Below are 8,320 nucleotides of genomic sequence, written 5' to 3' on the forward strand. Positions count from 1 at the left end.
TTATTATTATTATATAACCTATTGAAGCCTTCTATCCCCGTTGACTTTACCTGTAGGCATATTGTCTACCTGACTGAACTGTTTCCTATCACCTTCCAAGTATTCGCCACTCGATACAAATCAATATTAGATCTATATCTAGATCTAGAATCTGTAGTACAGCAATAGAAAGCTGGGCTAGTAGTCTTAGCTGGGCCCAGTGACTGGTTTCGTCAAATTACGGCGAGGCCGTCGTCACGTGATCGACCGTGACCTAAAAACGGGGCACTCTCCCGTCGACAGGCAGGTGTGTCGACATGGGGCGACAACTCTGCGACAGAGCCTACCCTTTGCGACGACTTACTACGTCTCTCTCTCTCTCTCTCTCTCTCTTACCTGTGCGTGTGCGCGTGTTGCTGTGTGTGGTGTGTGACGATCTAAAAATACTCCCCCCCCCCCTGTCTCCCCCTCCCATTCCTCCTACCTTCGTTTCCCCCCGTCTCTCCTTCGTCCATGCGTCAGCGAGAGAACCAACAAGCGTAGGCTAGCGTTGAAACCGGGTTGCTTCCCTTTCTCTGTGCTTCCCACAGCCAGCAGACGACGACGGGGTTTGTGTGGTGGTGTTGTGTCGTCTGACAGGTGTCACATAGGCTAGCCTGTGTGTGTAGCCAAGTCGTGGCTGTTTGTTGGTGGTGGTTTGAATTTTTGAATTCTGGAATACCTACGTTTTTGTAATAGTTAACTTCTCAATGGACTGTAACGTATTTAAAGTGATGGTAGATTGTTTTTGATGTAAACTGAACATCTTCAGGTCCCCACGATTGCACGTTGATTTTAAAAGGTGAGTCGGGGAAACAGTTCTTATGATGGGGGTTTCGAGTTGAGGGGATCCCTCGGCCGCAGGTAGAGACAGCCTGTGACATTGTGTTGTCTGTCTCGCTGATGCAGCCTTTTCTTTCTGTATAGCTCTTTATTTTGCTGCTGGCGGTAGTTTTTAGCTTTGGCGAATGACTGTCTGTGTTCAGCAGACAAATCAATTTGCAAGATCTTAGACTCTATAGTCCCTTAGGTGGGCCTGCTCCTCCTTCGTGGTGTAGCCCAGGGGCCAGAGTAACACCACGGACCACAGTGACAATGCGGGGATCAGGCTCAGGTCATGGTTTCGAGTTTAAAATTGAACTTATTCAGACACACGGCCTGTCTGTATTAAAATAATTTTGGTGAAAGGTGGTTGAGTTGACTTTTTTCCATAGTAGATTCTAAATCTAGATCTAGATATCTAGATATTAGATTTAGATATATAGAATCTAGACTAGATTTATATTTTTGTACTTATTTATGAAGGCTGTTTCATTCTCAAGATTAGGCCTATTGGAACTTCCCTTAAATTAGTGTAGGCCTACCCATTCAATTCATGAAATAGGCTAATTATGAATTAGTTAGGCCTATAAAGTGAGTTTTGATAAATATGATCTGGTAGTCCCAAAAATTCAAGGAGATCCTTTTTCCTAGTAGGCCTACTTTTACCCATATTGAAACACACCATCTTCGACGTATATTATTTTTATAATAACAAGCTTGACCATAGCCTAATAATTAGCCAAAATATGTAGCCTATTTAAAATATAAATATAGATTCTAAATCACTTTTTAAACACTTTTAAAAACTTCTAGATTCTAGATCTATAAACTTTGAATAGGTAAAGGTGTTTTTAAGTAAACATTATTTTTTTTGCTGATTTGCTTCTTCAAAACAGACACTTCTACATGATGTAGATCTTATATCTTGAATACAAACACAACTGCTTTAATTGCCGCAATAGTGCAAGAATTGAGCTTGATGCAAAGTCGTGGCTGAAATATTTGATTGCCCCCCCCCCTCCAATGTTTTGTCTTGTCTTGTAAAAGAACATAAAATGGAAACTTATTGCCATCAATTAACCTGTAAAGTTTTACATAAAAAGAATAAAACAGCTTCGAATCTTTATCTTTATTTTTTTCAATGTGATAAAATTGAACCAGAGTTTGTTTTTCTGCCCACTTGTAATATTATTATGCAGGTTCATTTTCTTGGACTTGGAAATGATTTTTTATCCAACAATACCTTGTATGACTACTGTAGAATACATATTAGTCATGCCTGGACCAGGTTCCAGAGGTGACATTTTATAGATTGTGTATGTGACAGGAGTCAAGTTTACACCCTTGAAAAAAATGGGACATAGTTTTCTCTATCAGCTGGAACAATAAGGTAATGAATAAAGTGTCTCTTCTCCTTAGCTTGAGACAATCTTTTGTGGTCTGTCAGCTGATTATTTTTTATTTTTAGTTGGGAAGCTTCAGAACTTATCTGGATTTGAACACTAGTGATAAAGCTGCGTTTCCTCACGTAGGCCGGCCTTCTGGTGACGTCATCTTGCATACTGATCAATTTTCCTGTCTTTAGTTTTCTTCTCTAAAAAAAGGACTACATGCTATTATAGCTATAGCTTTATGTTACAACTTTTGCTTGTTCTTAAAAAAACTAAGGAAATGTGCTTCAGTCTCAAGAAGCAATCTTTGGTTTCCTTTATATAATATGCTCATGATTTCCCTTGAAACTTGAATGTGCCCTTCTAATCTTTCTTATATATATATGATTAGTACAATTTCTATAATAAAAAGTAAGAAAAATTAATTAAAAGGTACCTGTGTCATAATCAGTAAGAACTTTTTTTCCTATCAGAAGTCAAGTTATGCATCCAATTTTCATTTCTTTCAAGAGCCTCCAATCATTCTTATTTATATGCCAAGAGTTGCTTTTGTTTGGTTCATGCATACTTTATTTATTTTCAGACATAGCCTACTAATACAGTTTGTGCTATACATCTAAAATAGGGTTTTGTCATCGCCAGATTTGCTGATCAAGCACTGCGCATAATGTCATGAATTTTAATGATTCCTTGTTTTATTGTTTGGAAGTTATATGTTTTGTTTTTTTAAAGTCCTGGTAATAAAGGACCATACACCCATAGGGTCAATGTTGTTCATCTATTTATCCATTGACATATATAGCCTATAAACAACATAGAGACCTTTGCAGCTCTCAATAAGGGGCTAGAGCAACTATGTATTTTGAGGTGTAAAACAAAGGTCTCATTACTCTGAATTTTCTGAAACCTAAAGTGGGTAGGCTTACTCACCAATGAGCTTTGTGCCTTCCGTTTCAAACAGAATTGAGAAATTTAATTTTGTTGCTTTATGAGATACTGAGCTAACAGCTAAATTCATTTATTTTATCAGCTGTAGCATGCATGACATGTATGCTGCAAAAAAATATCAGACTGAGATTAATTTATGCTTAAAACAAAGAGTCCTTAACGGTTTTCTTTTTTCTTTTCAGATGAGCAACTGAATCTTTGACAAGACAGCTTTTTAAGGATAGTATATTTTGACCCTGCAATTTCAAGCTGCATCTTTCAAAGAGAGACTGGATTAGCAGGCAGGCTCTTGCTATTCAAGCCCAAGTTTGTGGATTTATGTGAGAGAACAGTTATTGGATTATTGTTCAGAAATTGAAGTCGGATAACGTCTTGAACTGAGGTGGATTGCATCACTTTGACCAGTCCTGGTCATGGTGTAAGTATTGTTACTGTTTTGTTACTAAACTACTATAATGTCATTCGTTGTGATTTTTGTTTGTTACTAGACTCTATGTTTTACAGATTGTTTGTTAACTCTTTCTTGTTTCTGTTCTTTAATGTCTTTTTTTATGTAGCTGTCTTATCTTCTTCTCTTTTGGACTGCCTTCTTATGTCTGCTTCTTTAATTGGTTGTGTCTTTTTTTATTGCTCTCTTTGAAGAGTGTAGAAAGCTTGTCCCCAACGTCTTGTGCTTATTGCTGTCTTTTGATGTCTGCTTTGCTTTACTGTCCTTTGCTTTTTCCATACTGACCATCTTTGGTAACTCTGACCTGACTGTCTATTCGTAAAGCTGCTCTGCAGGTCCTCTTTTCACCTTTCTACTTTTTGTGGTTTTTTCCTTTTCTTATCTTTTGTAATTATCATTTCACACAGTGTCCTGTCCTGCTTCTGTACAGCTGAAAAACTTTTAGTAAAATATTTTCAGTATATTACATTCTTGTCATTTCTTTTTGTCTTTCTGCATCCTACCATTTTGAAATGATTTAAATTGCTTTTTTCACTTAAGTTTACAACTTGTCTGATGATCATAGACTTTACATTATGTAGCTTATACTTGGTCGTACAGCTAGGTATAAGACCATGTTGTAGTCTTAAGTGAATACAATCATTTAATTGTTTTTTTAATTGTTTGAATTAGCTCATGGCACTACATGTACAACGAATGTTTTGTGTGTGTTCGTTTGTGTGTCTGTGTATATGCGTGTGTGTGTGTATTTGTGGATGTGATTTTGCACTTGAATAGAAGAGATTTGTATGGATATTATGGTGTACGTAGCTGGAAGTTTGTTTGTGAACTTTCTCCTTTCGAACTTGAAAGGAATGGAAAAAAAACCCCCAAAGAGCTGATGATTAACTACCAGACTGCATGATCCCAGACTTTAGTGATACCTTATACAGTAATTAGTTGGATGTTGAGCAGATATATATTGCATGTAAACCCAAAAAAGGGGGAAAAAACCCTGCGAAATTCCGTTGTTTTCAGTAGATGCAACTGAAACAGAACGACTACATCAGTTTTCTCTTTTTTCCATTGTACTGAAGTAAACCATTTTTATGGAGCATCTCCCTATTGAAAAAAGTTGCTCATCTTTCTTTTGGAATCTCGAGCACCTTCTCACGTCTTGATTAAAGGGATGAAAAAAACCAAACAACTTGATATAGATAGACAAAAGAGACACGAATTTTCTCTTTACCCAACTGTTAATTTCTAGTCAATCTCTCTCTCTCTCTCTCTCTCTCTCTCTCTCTCTCTCTCTCTCTCTCTCTCTCTCTCTCTCTCTCTCTCTCTCTCTCTCTCTCTCCCTCTCTCCCAGCTTCCTCTTCCTCTCCCTCTCCTATTCAATATTTTATCCCCGAGCACGTCTTATGGACCTTCTTAACTCCTTTAAACTTAAAAAGTCAGCTGTATCGAATAGTGGGCTCGATGATTGAGTCAATGATTTTTTTTTTCTTTTTGTCTTTTTGGGGGTTTTGGTAAGTGTTTTACGGCGCTCGCAACTGCATAAGGTCATACATGTATATGAGCGCGGGATGAAACATTTTTCAGTTGATAGGAAATTTTGAATTTTGCCAGGGTGATGGCCGAAGCCTACTATTATTGATTAAAGACCAACAAGGGATCTTTAACGTTCGCAACTTACACACGGGACCTCCGAGATTTTTCGCCCTTGTCCGAGAGGGCTAGGTGTAGATCTTTCCTACCAGAAAATCAGGGGTGTGGCTTAAATTTTTCAATATGAGTGAGTGATATGACTCATCTGAATAGTAGGCCTGTGGATTTAAAAAAACAAACCAAATAGTTATTTATTATCTAATTGTTTTTTATTGTTCTAATTTTATAGGGCCCCTAAAACTTGTAAGGTATCTTGGGTACATTTATTCTTCCCCTGGCATGTACATTTTATAGCGACCCGAAATTGAAAATTCAAACTAACTTACTCCTCCCGATTTTTGTCCTTCTCATTTCTTCTCAATAATCTATCCATGTAATCTCGGCTAAAGGGAGGAATGTTCCTCCCTATCTCGGCAATTTCACACGATCGGAATTAATTATAGCATAGGGGGTAAGACACCTGCGATTTGTGGAGCGTCTCGCCGGCCGTTGCTGTTGATCCCCGAAGGAATGTGCCAGCTATTGCTATCATGTCCTTACACCAGCACTCAATCAGGCCTTTCTAGCCGAGGACAAGCGGGGCAGGGATTTCAGTAGACGCCAGTCAATGCTTTGGCCCGATCGGCCGGCGGCACTCAAAGAGATCCGAAGAACAATGGGAACTAATCAAGCGTTAAACTGTGTCACGCAGTTGGACTTGTACTTGCCTCCCCTTGACCAATCCCTGCCCCTGCTGTCGGCCGGTTCGTCGCAGTGGGCCCGAGGCCAGCGCCCCCGCAAGGCAGTAACGACAACTCGCATTCCTGGCTTTGTCTGTCTGTCCCGCGCCAGCTCAGTTATGTGTGCGACTGGAGGGTCTTCCCTCGTCCGGCGCAAGTCCGGCGTACTGTGTCCTGGCCGTAGTGTAAGGGAAAGGTCAGATGGTGCCATAGCTTTGCAGGGATTGTTTTGTTTGTTTGTTTATTTGTTTGAGTAAAGAGAAGCACACCGACACAATAATGGTCTTTTAGACAGATACAAAGAAACAACAGGGGGAGTAAATAAGTGCCAGTGGCGCCGTTCAAGCACCTGCTTGTTGGGACTGATACCGCTACCATCATGATTAATCTGTGATTGCATAAAGAAATAAATTCAGCGAGATGCGTCTGCATTTAGTAAAGTAGTTTTGGGATTTACTGAAAAGAAATGAAAGAAAATAAATACATTTTAAAAAACCGTGGGATAGAAGGGGAGAGGCGGCCCCCGAAGGGGGTCAAAAAAACTTGGAATAAAAGAACAAAGACAGAACAACAAAACGACTCCTCCCCCCTTTTTTTACACGCTCTCGCGCGCGCGCGCGCACACACACCCACCCGCCCACACACACACACACACACACACACACACACACACACACACACACACATACACACACACACACACACACACACACACACACACACGGGCGCGCGCACAGAAAGAAAACAGTTTCCACTCAGTAGAAATAATTTACATCGCATTTGTGGCCTCTAATTATCCCACGTCATCTCTTCTGAAAAGTTCACAACACAGTGAAATCGTGGATATTTTCCCGTTCTTTTTTTCATCGAAATGGTAGTACAAATCATACAGCAGCTGATAGATTGCTCTTTCTGATAAACCAATCAAACTTTAATGTATTATTGTAACAGTGCGTTTGCTGCCACTGTCCCTTCTGTCCGTATTCCCATCTCTATGTGCTTGACCATCAAGTTGAAACGTGGTTTTTAAGTCTGACGTTGGCTCGCCGTGGGCGAGAACCCCTAAGCCGACAGTAAAGTTAATTTTCGTATGTGCAATAAATGTTATGACTCTAGTGGGTGTATGGGTTTAGGCAGTATTCCGTCTACCGTGTCAGGTTAGTATCTTCCTTGCGCCCCTCCTGTCCTCTTTGTAATGGGCCTGTCACCTTCTGGGTTTTTTTGCCTGAACTTTCTTTCTCTTTCTTTTCTTTCTCTGTCTCTCTCACTCTCTCTCTTTCTCTCTCTCACTGTGTGTCTATCTATCTATCGGTCTGTCTCACTCTCTGTCTGTTGGTCTCCCCTCTCCCCCCCCTGCTTTCATCTCTCACAAACAAACGAGATAGGAAACAGGAAAGGAACTACACAGTCATCGACTGTGAACTTATTTGAGAGCTAGTTTGTTTGAGACGACATTCCCTTCATGGCTGAAAGGAAAGGGAAAAGGATGAAAATCAGACCGCTTTTAAGAAAAAATAATGTTTAAGTTCATCCCAAATTGTCCAGGAGAAAACAGTCTTGACTGCTTGCAAATAACTCTTCATTTGGATTTCCCCTCAAATGCGATTCACGGTAGTTTTTTAATAGGGTTTTTATAGAAAAACATAGGCCAAGGGAACTAATTATGCGCAGTGTAAAGGTCTACCTCCTCACGCCAGCAGTTGCTATGAAACTAATTTACTGTCTTGGGCGCTGGTGAGGTGAGATGGAGCGGGATTTGGACACTGTATTCGGATGGTTGACATAGCGAACAAATGTATGACAGTTCGTCATGTTTTTTCTGGGTTTTCCCGCCCTCTTGACGTCCCGGAGCTTTGATAGGAGTGGACGACGTCGTGTACCTGTGGGCTATTTTACACTCTCGGCGCGCAGGTAGACGAGCCATTAGTTTGAATGTCATCTGCAATGCTATGCGGCGCACTTTCTGCATATTTACATCATCACTCTACGTCGAGTGGTGAAATGCGATTCTCCTCCCCCCTCCCACTGGACACCCGCTCCTGACGGTACAGGTCGTTCGATGTCATTCCAGTACTAATATTATGAGACTTCGTCCCTCTGAACAAACGCCTTCTTGGCTCCTCTCCAAGTTTTTTTAATTTTATGTTTCTTTCAGAGTTTTTTCCTGATGGCTGCACACATAATGGGGATCTATGAGTACCCGTATTTTAGTTTGTTTGGGTTAGGGCGATTTGGAACGGGTTGGTATTTATTAAATAAAAAACCACCCCAAAAAACTCGAAACACAGAAAATTTCAAGTACAGTATATAAAATACATAATGTTATA

General features: G+C 40.1%; 1 protein-coding gene across 8 annotated transcripts in view; it reads left to right on the forward strand.

The window, feature by feature from the left end:
- The window catches only part of LOC101849468 (tyrosine-protein phosphatase Lar), a 178,687-nt gene that overhangs the window by 127,275 nt on the left and 43,092 nt on the right, over positions 1–8,320 (forward strand). For 7 of the 8 annotated variants that reach the window (XR_004858652.1, XM_005100613.3, XM_005100614.3 and 4 more), the window contains one exon: positions 3,362–3,597. The gene's annotated coding sequence lies outside the window, so the exon portion shown is untranslated. Of the gene's footprint in view, positions 1–622; positions 821–3,361; positions 3,598–8,320 lie in introns of those variants that run through there. The other variant, XM_005100617.3, reaches the window with a different exon arrangement.

This window comes from Aplysia californica, unplaced genomic scaffold, assembly GCF_000002075.1.
Source record: "Aplysia californica isolate F4 #8 unplaced genomic scaffold, AplCal3.0 scaffold00253, whole genome shotgun sequence".
Classification (NCBI taxonomy): domain Eukaryota; kingdom Metazoa; phylum Mollusca; class Gastropoda; order Aplysiida; family Aplysiidae; genus Aplysia; species Aplysia californica.